The sequence below is a fragment of the Leuciscus leuciscus genome, assembly GCF_965113295.1.
Source record: "Leuciscus leuciscus genome assembly, chromosome: 22".
In the NCBI taxonomy this organism is placed as follows: Eukaryota; Metazoa; Chordata; class Actinopteri; order Cypriniformes; family Leuciscidae; genus Leuciscus; species Leuciscus leuciscus.
This window is the reverse complement of record NC_138746.1, coordinates 4,749,806-4,770,173: the sequence shown is the minus strand read 5'-3', so window position 1 is coordinate 4,770,173 and position 20,368 is coordinate 4,749,806. Positions and strand designations below refer to the sequence as shown.

Below are 20,368 nucleotides of genomic sequence, written 5' to 3'. Positions count from 1 at the left end.
GTCGTTCAAAACCCGTATGACTTTCGTTCATCTTCAGAACAGAAATGAAGATCTTTATAATGAAATCTGAGAGATTTTCTTGCTGAAGCTCAAACGTGCTGCGTAACACGAGAATGAATAAATTCTCACTAGTAAAAACAGTAATATTGTAAAATATTATTACAGTTTAAAATGACTGTTTTCAAATGTAATTTATTCCTGTGCTCAAAGCTGAATTTTCAGCATCATTACTTCAGTCCTCAGTGTCACATGATCCTTCAGAAATATTGAAAATATTTATGTTGAAAACAGTTGTTCTGCTTAACATTTTTGTGGAAACGTGATATTTTTTCAAGATTCTTTGAAGAATAGAAATGTCAAAAGAACAGCATTTATTTAAAAATCTTTTGTAACTGCAAAAAACATATCTTATTTTAACGGTGAAAGGCTGTAAAAATACTACCGTAAAAAACTTAATTGGTTAACAGAAACGTTCAGTACTATATCCGGTGAATAACTGTAATAGATGTAGAAATGAACCAAGTGCAATAATTAGATGTGAAAAAGAACAAGTCATTGTATAATTTACAGTGAAAAACGTAAATTGACATTCCCAGACTTCCCTGCGTGACACTTCACATTTGATGTATATTTTCGTTGAAATAACTGTTTCTTCTTCGTTTTTTTGCTTCGTTTTTTCAGTTATGTACATTAGGGTTTCATGTTACATCTAATGTTAAATCTAATGTTTATTGCATTCATTTAATGTCATGTGTGTTACCATGATGGTGTTTAGTGTTTGTGTGAATGAGACTGTGTGCACCTTCTACATGTGAGAAAGCTGCTTGTGATGAGCTTTGATTCATCATGTGACTTACTCATGATCATCACCACTTCATATTTGTGGTTGTTAGTGTATTACAAAGGTACAAAGCAGATGTTAGTTCTTCAAAAGGTTGGTAATTTAACATTACATCAGATTGAAATACGTATTTATTTATTTATTTTTACTGTAAATTTAAGTTAAATCTGTAAAACCTAAAATGTTGCTACCGTATTATTTTACGGCAAATTTCTGGCAACCACTGCAGACAGTTTTTGGTTTGTTTTTTTGTTTTTTACAGTGAAACTATCAGCAGCCTCAGTTCCTGTGTGTTACAATATTTTGTTCTGTGATTTAAATAGTTATTCACTGGCTTTAGGTAATGTCCACATCATTAATTGCCTGTAGTCGAGCATATCCGACTTAAGCGCATAACACACAAGTGAAGTGTTGTTCTGTCCTGTAAGCGCTGTTGGTTTGCCGTCTCTTGTGGTCTAGTGCTCGGATCCAGCAGCACATGGACTGTGGAAGAAATCTGGCCAATCAAAGACTTTGTGATAAAGATCTCTGGAAGCTTCAGCTAGTAAACAGCACCATAAAAGTGGCTTTTGGGGTGGAGCGCAAGAGAGAAACTTGAAGCAGTGCCCATCACCAATAAAGCCACAACTTCTACAACAGCTCTCCCCTCCTGTCTCGCTCTCTATTTACTGTTCACGGTTACACTTTCATTCTCTCTGCACACCAATTTTCAGCCCTTGCACTACCGATTTAGAGGTGGGAATCCTTTCTGTAACATTACGTGTGGAAAAGCGCCAGTCGTTGTAAGGAAGTCATCCATGATGGCCACTTACATAATGCCATGAAGAAACCTCAGGGCCTCTGTCTGTGATATTGAGCGCTTTCATATTGGAGCGACTGAAATAGACTGGCAGCTGTATGAAGCCAGACTCAATAGCGCCCCCTAGTGTCTGCCTGCAAAACACAAAAAATTTGCTTTATTAATTTGGATATAGACTGGAGTAGCAATCCCATCAGTTTTGCACAGACAAGAAGAGACCACTAAATCTAGTTGGATATGTTTTGACATACCTTTTTCTATTAAATTCTTTGTTTAATTTGATTTTGCAGACTTAAAAGCAATGAAGTGCACTTAAAAAAAAAAGGTTTTCTGTTCATTTGCTCAGATTTAATTCTTTCCCTCAAAATCTGATTCTGAAATGTCAAGCAAATTAAAGACAGAACAAAAAATATATATTGTGCCGAAATTAAAGTATTTGTGGAAAGAGTTTTATAGAAATCTCAGGAAGGTTTGATATTTGAGGCCATCTTGCCATAATTAGAGGCTGTTATTGCATCCGCCGCAAATAATAAAGAGAACACTTGATTAATTCCTGTCTTTTTCCACTCATCTTTTCTCATTTAAAGAAGCAACTCGACCGTTTCTTGTTTGGTAATACGCAGAATCATGTTATGGTTTGGTGACTATATGATTGGTGATTGAGATTTTGTAGCATTTAATGAGATGAAAGTATGAGAGGAAATTGAAATGAAAGGTCAAATCTTGACGTGCAGATTAAAATCATAAATGCAGCAACACATGGACTACGTTTGACCAAAACCCTTTCAATTTCTTGAAGCAATCCAATAGAATTAAATTCTAAAGTCATCAAGTCTCTATTGATTCACATGAATTAGTCATTAATTAATTCATAGAACGTCTTTGTTGTTCTGGGTGGTTGCCAGGGGGTTGCTATGCTGTTGTGGTTGAATAAGTAGCCTATAGTAATGAAACATTTAATGAACATTTTAGCTCAAAACTGAGTATAATTGTAACGCACATTCCCAAACTTAACAGATTTATACTCAATGAATGGAAGTAAATGGTAAAACACATCTTGATTCAGTGACCAAATCAGTTTAATTTGATTTAAAAAAAGATCATTCAGAGAAAAACAAAAACATACCAAATAAGAAAGTGATCATCCAAAATGACTGCCATGAAATGACGCTGCATGTAATCAAGAGAAAATAAATACACACATATTTCTTCTGTCACATTATGATTTCAAAGCTCATTTCATCTTAGAAAAATCTGACAAAAGCCTTTATTAAAGTTTCTTGTATAACAGCTATAGTGTTTCCAACAGAAATGCACAACAGAAGACAAGGCAACACAGTAATGAGGACAATGTTTTAGTCAAGGGTTTGTACCTTTGGTGAAAGTCTGTGTCCATGAGTACAAAGTGCCACAAAAATCCCATTACATCACCATCTGTCTTTCCACCACTGTCCTGTGCCTGTGACAAATGATTTATGCATTATTTATAGCTTCACTGTAAGGATGAAGGAGGTACAGTATAACATATATAAGTGAGCTACATGATGAGACTTTTGATGATCTTGTATTCCTGACAAAAAAAATGCATGCTTGGTGTCTTAATGCATGCTTGTCTTAAACTGATCAAGCAATGCTGTGCATGAACATCTTATTTTTAAAGTTACCTTCACCTGTAAGACCCATTGGAGGTCATTGCTGTCTCAGAAGACATACTGCATCTGCACTGAAAGACAAAAAAATATTTCTGAAACTCACTATCTAGACAGTCCCAACCAATGGATAGTCATCTAACAGCTTGTCATGCTCCGCGAAGACCAACTCTATCAGATGTGATGCATTTACTTCAAAGACTCTAAAATGCACCAGGAACAAATGAAACTCAATCTGCCAAAATTGCATTATTTCTACAAATCTAGGCCGAAGAATAGTGCCCTTTTTGTAACTTATTCCATTTGTATTAACAGTCTTGGCTCGATGTACTTCCCTTACATCTGGGTATTTCTGTTTGATGGTACAAGCTATTTCCTTGTTCAAAACTTTTACTGGGATATATGACACATTTGTTGCTTCAAACAATGACCTCTTCAAGCTGGGCGAACACAAATATTTAGTAAATACTGCTAAACTACTAAACTGTGCTTTGCTTCAAATCTTGTTCACTTGACTTAGTGAAATTAATATATTCAGCAAGGATGCATTACATTGATCATAAGTGACTGTAAAGACATTTACTTTTTGATTTATTTTTCAAATAGGCTAAAATACTGGTCTTTTGAACTTTCTATTCATTAAAGAATCCTCAAAAACATTGATAATAATAATAAATGTTTCTTAAGCAGCAAATCATTATATTAGAATGATTTCTGAAGGATCATGTGACACTGAAGATTTACACAATCTTAACCCATTTAATCCCAAATTTTTCCCAGATATGACATATATGAATTTGTATGGTATTTGTAAGGATATTAAACAATCAATGCCAATTATGTTAAAAAATTATAATTGAAAAGTCCATGAAAAAGTGGGTTTTATGTGACTGGTAGAACACAGGGAGTTGAGGTCTATGGTGTTAGTGCACTTACAAACTGACAAACCTCCAGCAATAAGTTTAAAGACTGGGTTAAATAGTTGAAATTAGTGTTTTATTCCATTAACAAAGAAGGAAATATGATCTGGTTCAGTTCAAAAAGGATAAAATAGCATTCCTATGCAGCAGTACGGCATAAATAATCTAATAAAATGACGACAAAATGACAATAGGAAATTAGAAGGTAGTTATTATTAACTTCATTATAAATTGAAATAAATAACACAATAAATGATAGATAGATAGATAGATAGATAGATAGATAGATAGATAGATAGATAGATAGATAGATAGATTAGATAGATTAGATAAGCAAAAAATGTATGAGCTACTCAAAAATGAACTTAATAAACTTACCAGTCATTTCTGAGCTTTGACGTCATCATTGTGTTAAGATGGCAGTACCAGGAAATAAATGTGTGTGGTCACATGACCAAACTACCTAATCGTGTTAGACCTACCCTGAACTCATGTAGACTTCTTAAATTTGCATTATAAATGAACATGTGCTTCATAATAAGAGTTGCTTTTTAATACCACACTAAAATATTTGAGGAAAAATTGTGGTCACAATTTTTACCAGTGGGATTAAATGGGATAATTACATTTTCAAGAGTTTTCCCTGAATTAGAAGAAGTTTTAGTGGGAAACTCTTGAATCTATGAAGATGTGCTGTATGTGAAGACGACGAGGAGTGAGGATAACAGGAACACAGACATGTGGATGTTTCAGGTCACCCCTCCCGTCTCCATCCATACAGAAATAGAGTTATTTCAGTCGGCAGCTTCGGATTTCTGGTTTGCACGTGTAAATTACATGTCGCCAACATTAAATATTAAACCTAATCAGTGCTTAATTATTGATGCCATTGCTTTTTATACAGGAGTGCCATTGGTACTTGAGATATCCAGCAAAGAGCCTTTCTGCATTACTGTATCTTTGAGGTTAAGGTCTCTGGCCACGATTCCCACTCACTTCTCTTTGGTTTTCTTGATTGATGATCACAGGAAGTCTGTAAAAGAGAGAGAAGGAATGGAGAACTAGATCAGGTTGGGCAGTTATGACTGCTCAGAGGACGACTAAGTGCCCGAGTAAACCACAACTGAGTGTTTGATGCGCGTGTGTGTGTTAGCAGAGGGTTCACTCTGGACCTGAGCATCTGTAATGATCGCCCAGGAGTGGTTGGTGATGGAGGAGATGGTTACCCACAATGCTCTGCTGCAGTGGCTCAGGTGGAGATGTCTACACTGGTGTTAATCAATACACTCAAACGTTAGCAAGCCAGAAAGAGTTGTAGACAGTTGTTTTGATGAAAAACATCAGAACAGAAAAAGCTAAATACTGTTCAACAGGTTATCAGAGGTCTTTGCTAAGGCAAGCATCACTATTACTATTTCTCATACTAACTGTTTGTTTGTGCTACAATCTTAAAAATAAAGGTTCTTTATTGACATTCTATGGAACCTTTTACATCAGTGGAATCTTTCCATTCCAAAAAGGTTCTTTAGATTGTTAAAATGTTCTTCACAAAATGGTTCTTTTAAGAATTGTTCACTAAAAGGTTCTTTAGGGAACTAAAAATGGTTCTTCTCTGGCATCACATAACCCCCTTTTAAGTCTATCTACTTCAAAATGTCATGTCTTATAAAATTTCAATTAAAAAGTAAAAAAAAAATATATATATCTGAATAAAAAACCTACACCATTTATTTTTTTTGTGTACTTTTCTAAGCAACTGCACATACAGTTTTTGCATGGCAGACATTACAAATGGTTGGGGGAAAAAATCCCATAGACTTGCATTGAACCATATCTAAAGACCAAAGTGAGCTCTTTTGAGAAATGAAACCCCTAGAAACCACTCAAAACATCCTAGCAAACCCACAACAACACCCTAGCTTAATCTTGCAATGCATTCAGTATAGAGAAAACATCCACTCCGGCTGAATAACCATTACTCACATCTAAGGGATCGCTAGAATTATACACAAAGTGACTGATTGGTGGAAATTAGTGCAATAGTATAGATATACACTGGCTGAAATGACGGGAAATGGTTGTTTAAAAACTAATAGTAACTAATAGTGGGTTACTTTGATCAGTCAGATGCAATCAAATCCTGTATCAATCAGGAATATGTCCAAATACAAATGTAAAATGCATTGCGGACGTTTCACATTGAGTTTTAAAGCCCCTTGTATAGCAACAAAACAGAAAAACGTTCAAACAAAACAGGCAGAAGTGTGAAGAACATGTTTTACAACAATAAAAGAATATTAAACACATTTTTACGAATCTTGAATGCTAATATAATGGTCATTTACAACATACGTGCACTTTTTTTTTTTTTTATTAATAAAAACTTGAAAAAGTTGAAAATTCAAGGCAGCATGATCCATTCAGGTTCATTCAAGTATCACTGCTGTTTTATCAACTTTTTGTTCGTTCATTCGTTCGTATGCAAATGCATAATTACCTCAATGCATGCTGAGAACTCACAAACCCTTAACGTTTCATCAGTATTACTTTGTACTTAAATTCTTTGATCAGACAACTGTGTTTGACTAGTTGGGACAACATTTGGGGAAATTCTGTTGCTCTAACATGGGTTTTTATGTAGTTTCACGAATGTAAATTCATGTTTCTTAGACTTTGTGGTTCAAAAGGTCCAGTAAACTGAAAAATACATATAGTTTTTTTTGTTTGTTTTGTTTTTTTACAGTGAAAAGTCTCACACTCCTCTGTCTTGTCTTCTGAAAAGCTATTTTCTTCTTTGCCTTGCATGACCTGTGACCTTTCAAAGAGTTTTCAGACCTTCAGGGAATTTTTTCATTCTCTTTTATCTGTAACATTTTTGGTCGCTCTGATAAAAATCTCAGAAACCATTTACATAACATAATTTTTTTATTTTTGCCAGAGCAAAAAAAAAAAAAAAGAAGAAAAAAAAAAAATCGGAAACTTGTCCACATCCCTGTTTAGACTGCTGCCGGTTTCTGTGAGGGGAAAAAAAATGAAGCCAGAAATCTAGGCTGAAAATATCTGAGGTTTCTTCAGGTTTCTGAAGCCGCTCAGTGTCTGACCCCCAACACACACAGACAGAGCCGCATCAGAGAGACACAAATATTAACACAGTTTCTCTGTGTGTGTCAAACCTACCGATTTAGATTGTGGTTATCTGTGTCTGTGTTGTGTGACTGACTGTGTCAGTTTGTGTCTCACGTCCAGGCGGTGTAGACCACCCATACAGAGAATCTGAGTGGGCCACTATTCACTTCTACAGCCCAGTCTCACCACGGTGGCGCCCCCAAAACCAGTCCTGACACACAGCTCACTATGTATGCGTGTGTCCACTCCGAGGCCTGAAAAATAGCCATTCATGTCCTCCATTTTTAGAAAATGGAGAAGGATTTTTTCGGTCTTAGATCTACATCAAACAGTTTTTGTAACACATAGTGATTTTCAGTCGGCATAATCACTTCACAATTTGATTCGGTAACACTTTATTTCTATGGTCCACTTCTACTTTCTACTAGTAAGTTTGGAACAACATGTCAACTAGCAGTCATTAGAGTATTAGTAGACTGTCTGCTTAATATCTGCTAACACTTTATTCTGATGCTCCTAAACAGACATTCTCTTATAAGTAACGTTCATGTCAACTTATTCTACTAACCCGAACCCTAACAGTCTACTAACAGTTTACTACAGTCTACTAATACACTAATGACTGATAGTTTACATGTACTTGCAAACTTAGTTAGTAGAGAGTCTAAAGTGGACCATCGAAATCAAGTGTAACCTTTGATTCTACTAGAATTACTCTAGAAAGTCTAGAAAGACTCTCAAAAAGTGAGGTAATTCAAAAAGACGGTTTACCCAACTATTTTATTTTACTATCGTTATTTTATCTAAGGTAGTTTGAGGCCAGCCAGACGAGGGTTCTCCTTTCACACCGGTCTCAGTGTGGCAGTTACATACACATATACTGAAGTACACAGTGTGGTGTGTTTAATCCCGGATGTTTGTGCTTCTGTGGGTTTAAGTCCTCTGTGGAATAACACTAAGAGTAATGGGCATGCATGTGTGTTTGGGAGTGTAACTTCCTCTCTAGTGCTGGTGACAGAGCAAAATGCTCCATGATGTTCACTAACTCGTCTAGCGTGTGTGTGTGAGCCACTTTGTCACACATTAGTCTTCCTGCACATGTGTTTCTACTGACAGTGATTGGAGTCTTTAGGGTCTGGCAAATGTACAGTCGTTCCAGGTTAATAAAACCCCAAACCTGCAAACGTGTGGAGAGAGACCCTAGAGGACCTTTACGGTGTTCCTACGCAGCCTCCTTTGATCGGATGTCAACCGGGTGGTCCCGCGGCTTGTGGAACGACATCAACTGTGGCTAATAAAGCTAACCTGGGGGATATGTTTTGGAAAAACCATAAGAGAGTGTACAAGTTGGTACCACGGGGTGGTGGTGGCGCAATGGATAAGACACATGCCTTTGGTGTGAGAGACCCGGGTTCGAATCCACTGTGAGACACCAATGTGTCCCTGAGCAAGACACTTAACCCCTAGTTGCTCCAGAGGCGTGCGACCTCTGACATATATAGCAATTGTAAGTCGCTTTGTATAAAAGCGTCAGCTAAATGAATAAATGTAAATGTAAATGTAAGTTAAGTAATAATTGAGAAGAACATACGTTTTACACAACACACCAACAATTCAAAAGAAAACCCGGCCTAAACGTGCCTTTGGCGACATCTCTGCAAAATGATTTTATGTTGCTTCTTGAATGTTTTGCGGCAGTTCGAAATAAAATGTCTGGTGAGTGGCGCTAAAAGGGCATTCAGTTTTATCCGAAACACATGAATGTGAATCTGGCAACGTTTTATTTTGCTGACACTTTTGGACGAGATCTGAACCTAGCTCGATGATGACATAACTGTTTTCTGCAGAGCTGCTGAATTGAACTTATTTCATAATTGATTAACTTTACACAGTTATTGACCCAAACTGAATCAACACTGAACTGACTTCAGATGAATAATGACACTATTGTCATTTTAAAGGATTAGTTCACTTTCAAAACATATTTTGCTGATAATTTACTCACCCCGATGTCATCCAAGATATCCATGTCTTTCTTTCTTCAGTCGAAATGAAATAAAGGTTTTTCAGGAAAACATTCCAGGATTTTTCTACACAGAATGGACTTCAATGGCAACCAACTATTCCAATGTTCAAAGAAGGTTCAAATGTCCGTCTCAATGCAGCTTCAAAGTCTCTACACGATCCTAGTCGAGAAATAAGGGTCTTATCTCGCGAAACGGTCGGTCATTTTCTAAAATAAATATATATATATATACTTTTTAACCACAAATGCCCGTCTTGTACCATCTCTGAGATGCGTATTACGTCATCACGTTGGAAAGGTCACGAAAAAAATAAAAAAATAATAATAATAAATTAAAACAAAGATGTCGGACGATTTTGAAGTTGGAGGAGAAAATGAGATGGAATTTTTCGCTCTTCCCTACCTTTTTGAACCGGAGTAGCCTACACAGACAAATAACTTAGATAGATGACGTGACGCGTGACCTTTCCAACGTGATGACGCAATGAAATGCATAATTTTCCCTTTTTTTTTTACTGTAAAGCTGCTTTGAAACAATCTGTTTTGTATAAAACGCTCTGTAAATAAAGGTGACTTGAATTGACTTGACTTGACTTGACTTTTTTGGTGTATCGCGTCAGTTCAGAAATGAAATGTCCGGTCAGCGGCACTGAAAAGTTAATGCTCTTCACATTTGAAAATAATACACCACCTAAACTAAACCTTAAAGGGATAGTTCACTTTGAAATTAATTTTTGGTATGTTTTAGCTTACCTCAAGGGCATCCAAGATGTAGGTGTCTTTTTTTCCGCAGTAGTTTCAATTTTGATATTTTTAGGTCAAACCGTTCTTGTCTGTCAGTCATATAATGCAGGTCGATGGTCACTGTCTCAAAGAGCATGCACAGAGTCCAAATTAAAACAATTCCCCATCGTCCAAATTAAACAATTCCCCATCATAAGTACACATTGATGGCCTAAGACACGAAACGAGCGGTTTGTGTGAGAAAACGAACAGTATTTATATAGTTTTTACCTCTTATACACAGCCATGTCGAAGTGATCTGATCTGACGTGTACGCAGACTGGTGCATAGATATATACACTAGATGTCGCCTTAAAGACATTCGTTCCAATGAACTGCCGTAGACAAGGCGACATCTAGTGTGTATATATCTATGCACCAGTCTGCGTACACGTCAGATCAGATCACTCGGACATGTCTGCGTATAAGAGGTAAAAACGATATAAATACTGTTCGTTTTCTCACACAAACCGCTCGTTTCGTTTCTTAGACCATCAATGTGTACTTACGATGGGGAATTGTTTTAATTTGGACTCTGTGCTTGTGTTTTGAGATAATGACCATAGACCTGCATTATATGACTGACAGACAAGAACGGTTTGACCTAAAAATATCAAAATTGAAACTACTGCGGAAAAAAAGACACCTACATCTTGGATGCCCTTGAGGTAAGCTAAAACATACCAAAAATTAATTTCAAAGTGAACTATTTCTTTAACATACCCGATAGTGTTAACAAAAGCAAACGTGAGATAAAATTGCATTTTCTGAAGCAACCATGCCATTTTTACTTGCTTCTACAAGTCTTTGAGTACTTTTATCGTGACTCGTGTTGCACAGGACTCGTACCTAAGCACTCCACATCGAAAGTGCAATGCTGTCCCAGGCGAACTACCGAACTGACTACATCAGAAAAGCCAAAATATCTTCCCCTCTCCCTTACAGCAAAATCTCTTCTCTGATGATAGATTTTAATAAAAGTCGGCGGCCATCTTTGAAACTCCTCTTGGGGATCTTCAGTATTTCAGTCATGCAAGTACAGCTCCTTTCTCTTTGAATGGGGAAACATCAAATTCTCCAAAGCTGTTCACCGAGCTTACGATTAATTTTCATATTTTAAATCACCACTGAAATCTGACAACAACTGTCTCACGTGCAGTCATAAGCTTCTCAGCGACACAATGACTTTATCAATGAGCGACTGGCTCTTTAATTTAGACGGTGAGAGCTATTCTGTCATATTGCCCATTGCACTTTCTCCCATTCATAGTAATATAAGTGCACCGTCTTTGTATATCTAAAGACTAAGAGCTAGAGCAACCTGTCACTCACATAAGACTGACCAATAGCAAACCACATCCATCCAACCAACCAATCAATTCCCCATGGACAAAACCAAATCCTGCCCTTTCTTTTTACACAAATTTAAGTTTGCTACTTCCGTTTTATGCTGACTTTAATCAATAATCTGCTCTAATCATTAAGGATGGGAATCGAAAATCGATTCATATTCTGGAATCGGAAACTTGTTATAAAATAAAAATGTCGATTCCTCTTATCGATTCCTTTGTGTGCATTTTAATATGACTTTAAACCATTCAAGCCCAAGAAGACTTGCATGCTGTTTACTGTGCTGCGCACACATCCAAAACATGCACACAGAAAGCTGCCTCTCATACTGTATAGTGTGCGATACTGAACTGAGTTCTCTGTCGCGTCTTTTAGCACTTGAACAGACGATTACACACAAAAATATGTCAAAATATCCTCGTAAACACAGTCGGTTATGTCTTAAGTGTACGTAAATAGTTGACAAAGAAAACGCATGTGTGACAGTATATTGGATCCATGCAGCTCTTAAAGTGACAGCAGCCTTATATTCCTGCTGCCATCTCTTTAATAACGTTAATCAAACAACAAATGATAAAAAGAAAATTCACTTGCTGTTCTTGACTGAATAGCTTTTGTAACTGTATTTGTAATATATATTTTGTGAAAAGTTGGGGGGATAATATCTTGTGTAAGTGTTCATTAGCCTGTTGATTTTTGTTCATGGTATTCAGCCACAATGAAATGTTTTGCAATAAGAAAAATGTTTTTTCCGAGGACACACTTAACGACTATCTGAAACATTCTAAGACTGAACTGAACACACTTACAGACCATTTCCAAGATTTTAAACACCGACTGTGAACCACCGACTGAACGCAACCGTCTCTGACTCGCCGCGTTTGGGCATGATCAGTCGGAAGTGTCAAATTACATTCATAATTGGCCTTACAGTCGTAAAGTGCATCCCTGGCTTAATTGAAATCGAAATTAGGAATCAATAAGAACCGGAATCGATAAGTAGAATCGGAATCGTTAAAATTCAAACGATTACCCAACCCTAGTAATCATGAAGTGTTCATTTCAGTCAGAAACTGCAGTGATTGTAGGTACATTTTAAGAGTTTTTCAAAAATGTATATAGAGACATTTTTTCAATGAGCCTACAGGTTACAAGAAAAGTCTCCTATCTGGAGATCTCTCATTCATTGACCTCTCTCATTCATTGACCTCTTTCTCTCTCTCTCTCTCTCTCTCTCTCTCTCTCTAGTATGGTTTACTCTGTGACTGGGCCGCCACCATACAAGTGTTAAATTCAAACGGCTAATTAGAGGAGATGTACGGATCAATGAGATGTATTGTAACTGGAATCTGAAATGAATCTGTTTAGGATCAATGTGAAGTAGTGCAGGAAAAAACAGGAAGAGCGGAGAGGACAATAAAGGAGAGTAATGCATATGGGGGGTTGGGAGTTTGACCTTTTCCATGAGTTAAAAAAACAAACGAGTACACAATATTTGAGTTGAGAAGCACCGAGAAGCATCATGAATGAATGCCGCACAGACACAGTGTTGAACATGTTTATTTCTGCTCTTGTGTATATCTTGCTTCATGACTTATGTTTTTAAACTGCAGGAAAGTATGCTACTATTCAGATCTTTTAATAACTCCCTGTCTCCTGCTTCCTTCACATCTCACTCATATGAAAATGAGAAAACAGCACTGCAAAAGTCCACTTATGTTTGTTAAGATTGCTGTCACTGAAAACAAAGGTTGTGTGACCTGCCTACATAACTACTAAGTCAGTGGTTTTCTAAGGCAGCATCCTAACTGAAACCGAACCTCATAAGTGAGCGGATCTAGGCAGAAACATGAAGCGCGAGGGAGACAATTGATTTAAGTGAGTCTGGAAAGCACTGTAATACTTTAATACAGGGATTCCTAAACATTTTGTCTGCTCCTAGAATATTTACTTGAAAGTTAATTTTTCAATAATTTACCAACACTTTTGCATGTTCACGGTCCTCTAATGTCAGTTAATGGTCACATGACATGAAGGTAAACAAATTAAATATTTTACTTTTTTTGCAAGTTTTTTTTTTTTTTACATTTTCATTTTTTATATTACACACACATATATATATATAGAAAACGAACAGTATTTATATCGTTTTTACACAACCATGTCCAAGTGATCTGAGGGCGCGCACGCTTCCTGGTGTGTGACGCGTGCGCGCGTTCTGGCTTTAGTTTGCGCAAGTGCCGGAAAGTGTACAAGAGGTAAAAACGATATAAATACTGTTCGTTTTCTCACACAAACCGCTCGTTTCGTGTCTTAGGCCATCAATGTGTACTTACGATGGGGAATTGTTTAATTTGGACTCTGTGCATGCTCTTTTTGAGATAGTGACCATAGACCTGCATTATATGACTGACAGACAAGAACGGTTTGACCTAAAAATATCTAAATTTAAACTACTGCGGAAACAAAGACACCTACATCTTGCATGCCCTTGAGGTAAGCTAAAACATACCAAAATTTAATTTCAAAGTGAACTCTCCCTTTAATAAAGCAATAAGCCCTGCGAAGCCGTGATTTACAGTGAATTTAGCTAAGGGGCGTTGTTAGACACGACGCGGAGTGCCTAATACCCCCTTAGCTGTTCTAAATTCACTGTAAGCATTGCTTCAAGGTGCTTATTGCTTTTATAAAACGGTTACTCCATAAAAATACTCATTTTAATAGTTATTTTACTCATAAAATAAACACCAGCAACAAAAAATATAAAGTTATAACACATTATTCCTCCGCCAAACAATGTAGTTCCAAAGAGGTTGCCAAGCAACACATGCAGCAACAAAGAATCACAAGGACGGAACTTTTTATAATAAATGATCAGCTTTTCATTAACAAATATGGGGTAAACTTTTTTTTTTTATTAGATCAAACAAATTTTACCAATACTTTTTGCTACAGAATTCATTTAATTCATAATAATCAATAAGGTATCAACAAAAATTGATCAACCACCAAAATAAGGTATCACAAAAAAACATAATCTATTGTGGTGCTTACTTTTTAGAACAGCCTTTGCCAGTAACGTGTCTATGATGCCTTCAGTTCATTAGAATGTGAAATTCTAATGTGAGAAAGCGAGAAAATATTGTATAATATTGTATAATAGTAAGAACAATACAAAAAGGCAACATGGAAAACCTGACTGCAGTAGGCCTGATGGCTGAACCATATGCTAGTTATAAGTGTTGCTAATATATTTTTAATGGCAGTGAGCTATTTCTGTCTGATTTGCTTGAAATTCCTGTGTTCATATCACTTTGATGACTCATGTACATGCCTGATTCATTTCAGTGGAGTTTTTAATGCAGTTCTCTCTTTTTTCTTCATAGTTCATAAAATGAACATATTGAACACGTTAGAGGTCGAGCCCTGTTTTCCTCTAGTCTAAAAAAGGGAAGTTGACAGACCAAAACATATCTTTGACATTAAGTGCTAATTGTGTGGGTCACTTCAATATGGCTCTTATTTAAATGAAGAGTTTTGGTTCTTTGGTTTTATATCATGTGACACTGAAGACTGGCGTTATAATGCAGAAAATTCGTTTTCCATCAATAAACTCTATTTGAACACATATTAAAGTAGAAAATGCAGACTTGGTGTTTCTGTGTATGTACATACACACACACACACACACACACACACACACACACACACACACACACACACACACACACACACAGAAACACAGTGTCTGACCTTGAGAGATCCTCAATTTCATGTCTGCCTGATGTTAAAGCCATTCACAAACGTAACATTTCTATACATCCTGCACAAATCCAAGCATCATGGCCACTGTAACCATAATGAACCCAAACAGCAAGATGTGGTGGAGTCATGCTTTAGGTTAACCATGATCTTACATCAGGTTTGTTATTGCAGTCTCAGACCAAAGGCAGGCCAGAAATGAAAGGCTCGTTTGAGATGTGGTGTGATAGTTTAATTGGCTCGGGCTCAATTGTGTTAGCAGGCATGCAGACCAGAGAGTGGGTATATATAACCAGAGACAATAAATGCTCTTGTTAGGACAGAGCCAGCGGCCACCCAGCCACCGCAGACAGGATCCCTTCAGATATGTGAGCACATCTACTGTTGACATACTGTATAGACCAACACACACACTCACAGTTTTGCTTTCGATGCACAAGATAATTCTAGAACTACATCGACATTTATTTATACTCAATATGCACACAAACATGTGCTTCTCTGAAATATTTCTGCATGAATAAATGCATATTTTCTAAGCAGAAACACTAAATAAACATATTTTTTAACTATTATAGTAAATCAATTCTTCAGAATATCAGCAGCAACATTAAAGCACATAAATAATTTATATCAGCATAATGCACTGATTAATTTCACACATAAGACCAGGACCATCTATTAAACAGTCCCTCCAGGATTTTGTGATTTAGATTAAAAATTAACTCCACCAACCCTATAAAGCTTGCAATTTCCAAGCATAAAGCATGAACTTGAGGGATAAAGGAAGCGATATCAGCTAATCAATATCCATGAGACCCAGGCCAATCATATCGATCAACATGCTGTTAATGCTGAACTGATCTTCTGCTATTTTGCTGTGAATTTCATTCTGAGCATCACTACAGCACTGATGTTTCATTGACTTAATTAAACCCAAGAAAAGGTTTCCACACAATTGCAAACTAAAACTGATCCATAGAAATTAATAATACTGAACAAACTCAATTAATTGAACTTCTTGTGTAGAAACCTAACTGAAGTAAACGCCAATAAAATTAGACTTAAATAGTTCATCTAAAAATGATGGAATTGTCATCATTCACCCTCATATTGTTCCAAACCTGTAAGACGTCTGCTCATCTTCACAAATGAAGATCTTCTTAATGAAATCTGAGAGCTTTCTGACCCTCCATTGACAGCTACGCAACTGCCACTTTGACACTTAAAGTGCACAAAAAGTACATAAAGACATCGTAAAACGAATCCATATGAATTGAGTGGTTTAGTCCAAATTTTCGAAGATACACGATAGCGTTATATGATCGTGATGATTATATGAACAGATTGATTTGGGCTTTTATTCACATATAAACATTGAGCAGTGAATATAAACAGAAGCTCAACAGTATTTGATTCATGTGTATAAGAACAAACCTCGACAAACGTGCTGTGTAACACGAGAGTGAACCTCATTGGTTCTTACTGAAGCTCAAACGTGCTGCGTAACACGAGAATGAACCTCATTGGTTCTTGCTGAAGTTTAAACATGATGCGTAACACGAGAATGAACCTCATTGGTTCTTGCTGAAGTTTAAACATGATGCGTAACACGAGAATGAACCTCATTGGTTCTTGCTGAAGTTTAAACATGATGCGTAACACGAGAATGAACCTCATTGGTTCTTGCAGAAGCTCAAACGTGCTGCGTAACATGAGAATGAACCTCATTGGTTCTTGCTGAAGCTCAAACGTGATGCGTAACACGAGAATGAACCTCATTGGTTCTTGCAGAAGCTCAAACGTGCTGCGTAACACGAGAATGAACCTCATTGGTTCTTGCTGAAGCTCAAACGTGATGCGTAACACGAGAATGAACCTCATTGGTTCTTGCTGAAGCTCAAACGTGATGCGTAACACGAGAATGAACCTCATTGGTTCTTGCAGAAGCTCAAACGTGATGCGTAACACGAGAATGAACCTCATTGGTTCTTGCAGAAGCTCAAATGTGATGCATAACACGAGAATGAACCTCATTGGTTCTTGCAGAAGCTCAAACGTGATGCGTAACACGAGAATGAACCTCATTGGTTCTTGCTGAAGCTCAAACGTGATGCGTAACACGAGAATGAACCTCATTGGTTCTTGCTGAAGCTCAAACGTGATGCGTAACACGAGAATGAACCTCATTGGTTCTGCAGAAGCTCAAACGTGATGCGTAACACGAGAATGAACCGCATTGGTTCTTGCAGAAGCTCAAACGTGATGCATAACACGAGAATGAACCTCATTGGTTCTTGCAGAAGCTCAAACGTGATGCGTAACACGAGAATGAACCTCATTGGTTCTTGCTGAAGCTCAAAGGTGATGTGTAACACAAGAATGATAAACTCTCTCTTAATGATAAACTGTGAGTTTTCTCTGCAAAATAAGATAAAAATGCCTGAAAATGTCATCTGAATATGCAGTCATCTTGGCCCACGATAATCTAGTTTCACAAGCTGCTTGTAAAGAGGGTTAATTTAGATTTTAATAGCAGCATATTTTATAACTTTTTTCCAAAGACCAATTTGAAATAAACCATCCTTCATTATTTCAGATTCAGATATTCAGATTAAATTGTGCCGATTTACTACTTCTGATTAATGAAGGTACAATTTTCAAGCTCTAATTTTGTCCATTAATAATTAACTGGCTTTTAGCGTATGTGTGTGTGTTTGAAGTATACGGTGACGCCGCGCGTGGCTCCCTGTCACAGAGCAAAGGATTCTGGCCCATTTTAAGATCCGAGGTGCGGTTGAACCACACATCGTTCCGTAGTCATTTTATCCCGGCCACCTGTAGCCCAGCGAGGGAGCAACAGTAAATCACGTGACCGCTTCCCCGAGACGAAACCCTAATCCTGAGCCTGATCGGGCCGGTCCAGGGATGGAGGGGATGGTGAAACTCGAGGCGACAGCTTCACCAATGAAGAGGCGGAAAAGTGGTCCCTGCGCTCGCCTTGTTGTGTCAGCACGGCCCCATTAATGTCACTTTAGTGGCAGCGACCCCTCCCTCCGCACGTGCTGTAAGTGTGTGTGAGCGAGAGCACAGGAGCGGGAACGAGCGGGAATGTGGGGTGTGTTCCGGCCCCTGGTGATACTCTACACCCTCTTCACGCCTGACGGGCTGTCAGAGGTTATTAGCGTGACCCGGTGGCCATCCGCGGGGAGAACACGAGATGCGCTCGGAACTGATCCGCACACTGGAGGAAGCAGGTGAATAACATGGGCATGAAAACATGCTTATTTACACAAATATAATCATATTTCATTTGCTCTGTAACAAAAAACCAAGAGCTGCTTATATACGTTCATGCATTTTAATGCATCACAGGTTTGAAGGCTAAGGCTGTGGAGTGTGCAACAGACACTTCAGTTGTGCATATACACTACTGTTCAAAAGTTTAAGGTCAATTATTTTATTTATTTTTAATTCAGCACTTTTATTCAGCAAGGATGCATTAAACTGATTAAATGTGACAGTAAAGACATTTATAATGTTACAAAAGATTTCTATTTCAAATAAATGCTGTTCTATTTTAACTTTCTAGTCATCAAATAATCCTGAAAGAAAATGTATCTACAAAAATAGTGAAGTGCCTTCAACATTGAGAATTATAATAAATGTTTCTTGAGCAGCACATCAGAATCAAAAAGGGGGGAAAAAAGTTAAATTAAATTGTTATAATACTTCACAGTTTTACTAATTTTGATAAAAACAAATAAAAACAGCCTTGGTGAGAATACGAAACATTAAAAAAAATCTTGCCACCTTCAAACTTTTGACTGCATTTTCTCACAGCAAATGGTTAAAAATTAGTTGATTTAAATTTTATTACAGATGATAATGATCACATACAAAGTTTATTTTTGAAAATATTCAAATAACCAACGTTACACTATTTGTGTGGCATTTGCTGCCCATTTTAGAATGACACTTTTGCATGATATTTTAGTTTAATCACCACTAGATGTCTAATCTGGTTCTTAAAGCAAAACCAGTTGAGAACCACTGCCTTTCAAACCAACACATGAATTTCACATGTGATTTTTATGTGGTTTTGGAAATATTCCCAAATATTTATATGATTAAGTCACATATGTGCAAATTTCAAGCCGCAAATGCCATTTTCACACAAAAACACATGGATTCAACATGCACATATATGATTAACATGTGTTCACATGTAAAATTCATGTGCATTTTTCCACAAGGGTCTGCCACACAAAATATACATAAACTGCTACATGTGAAAAAGCAGACTGACAGTAATTCCCTCTCTCTTTGTGTGAGTTAGGGTGGCAGGCCTGTGTTCTGTTGGTGTGTGGGCTGGTCAGATGGTCTACCGAGTGCCCACATTTGCCACAGATCTATAGCCTCTCTCCCAGTGCAGAATCACCCCTAAACAGCCTGGTGTTCAGCAGCTGATCTCTGACTCTAACCACCAGTTAAACCCCACTCACTGGGGTATTTGGGATCTGGTGAATTACACTTCTCACAAGGCATTCTGCTCAGGGTTTGTGCGAAACCTCTAACCCTGAACATTAAACTTCAGCAATTCATTCAGTCTGAACCGCTTACTGACTCCATTCTAACCTGCCAGATGTTTTAATGGCATCTCTGATTTAAACTTCAGGAAAAATGCCCTTGATGTTGGTAAGATTGATTCGTTTCCGTGAATCTTTTTAAACTGTCTTTTCAATTCAGTGATTCATTTGCATAATGACTCAAAAGTTTTCATAAAAGTATCAACATTTACATATATGTACACTACTGTTCAAACGTTTGAGGTTTTTAAATGTTTTAAAAGAAAACTTTAATGCTCACCAAGGCTGTATTCATTTAATCAAAATTACAGTAAAAACAGTATTATTGTGAAATAATATTACAATTTAAAATAATTATTTTTTTATTTGAATATATTTTAAAATGTAATTTATTCCTGTGATGCAAAGCTGAATTTTCAGCATTATTACTCCAGTCTTTAGTGTCACATGATCATTCAGAAATCATTCTAATACTGGTTTGCTGCTCAAAAAAAAAAAAGAAAAGATCATCAATGTTGAAAAC

General features: G+C 37.0%; 1 long non-coding RNA gene across 1 annotated transcript in view; it reads right to left on the bottom strand.

Annotated features, from left to right (window-relative positions):
* Positions 1–4,759: 4,759 nt before the first annotated feature.
* The window catches only part of LOC309486279, a 31,726-nt gene continuing 16,117 nt past the window's right edge, over positions 4,760–20,368 (bottom strand). The window contains exon 3 of the long non-coding RNA XR_014201445.1: positions 4,760–5,242. This is a non-coding gene — a long non-coding RNA (uncharacterized lncRNA). The remainder of the gene's footprint in view (positions 5,243–20,368) is intronic.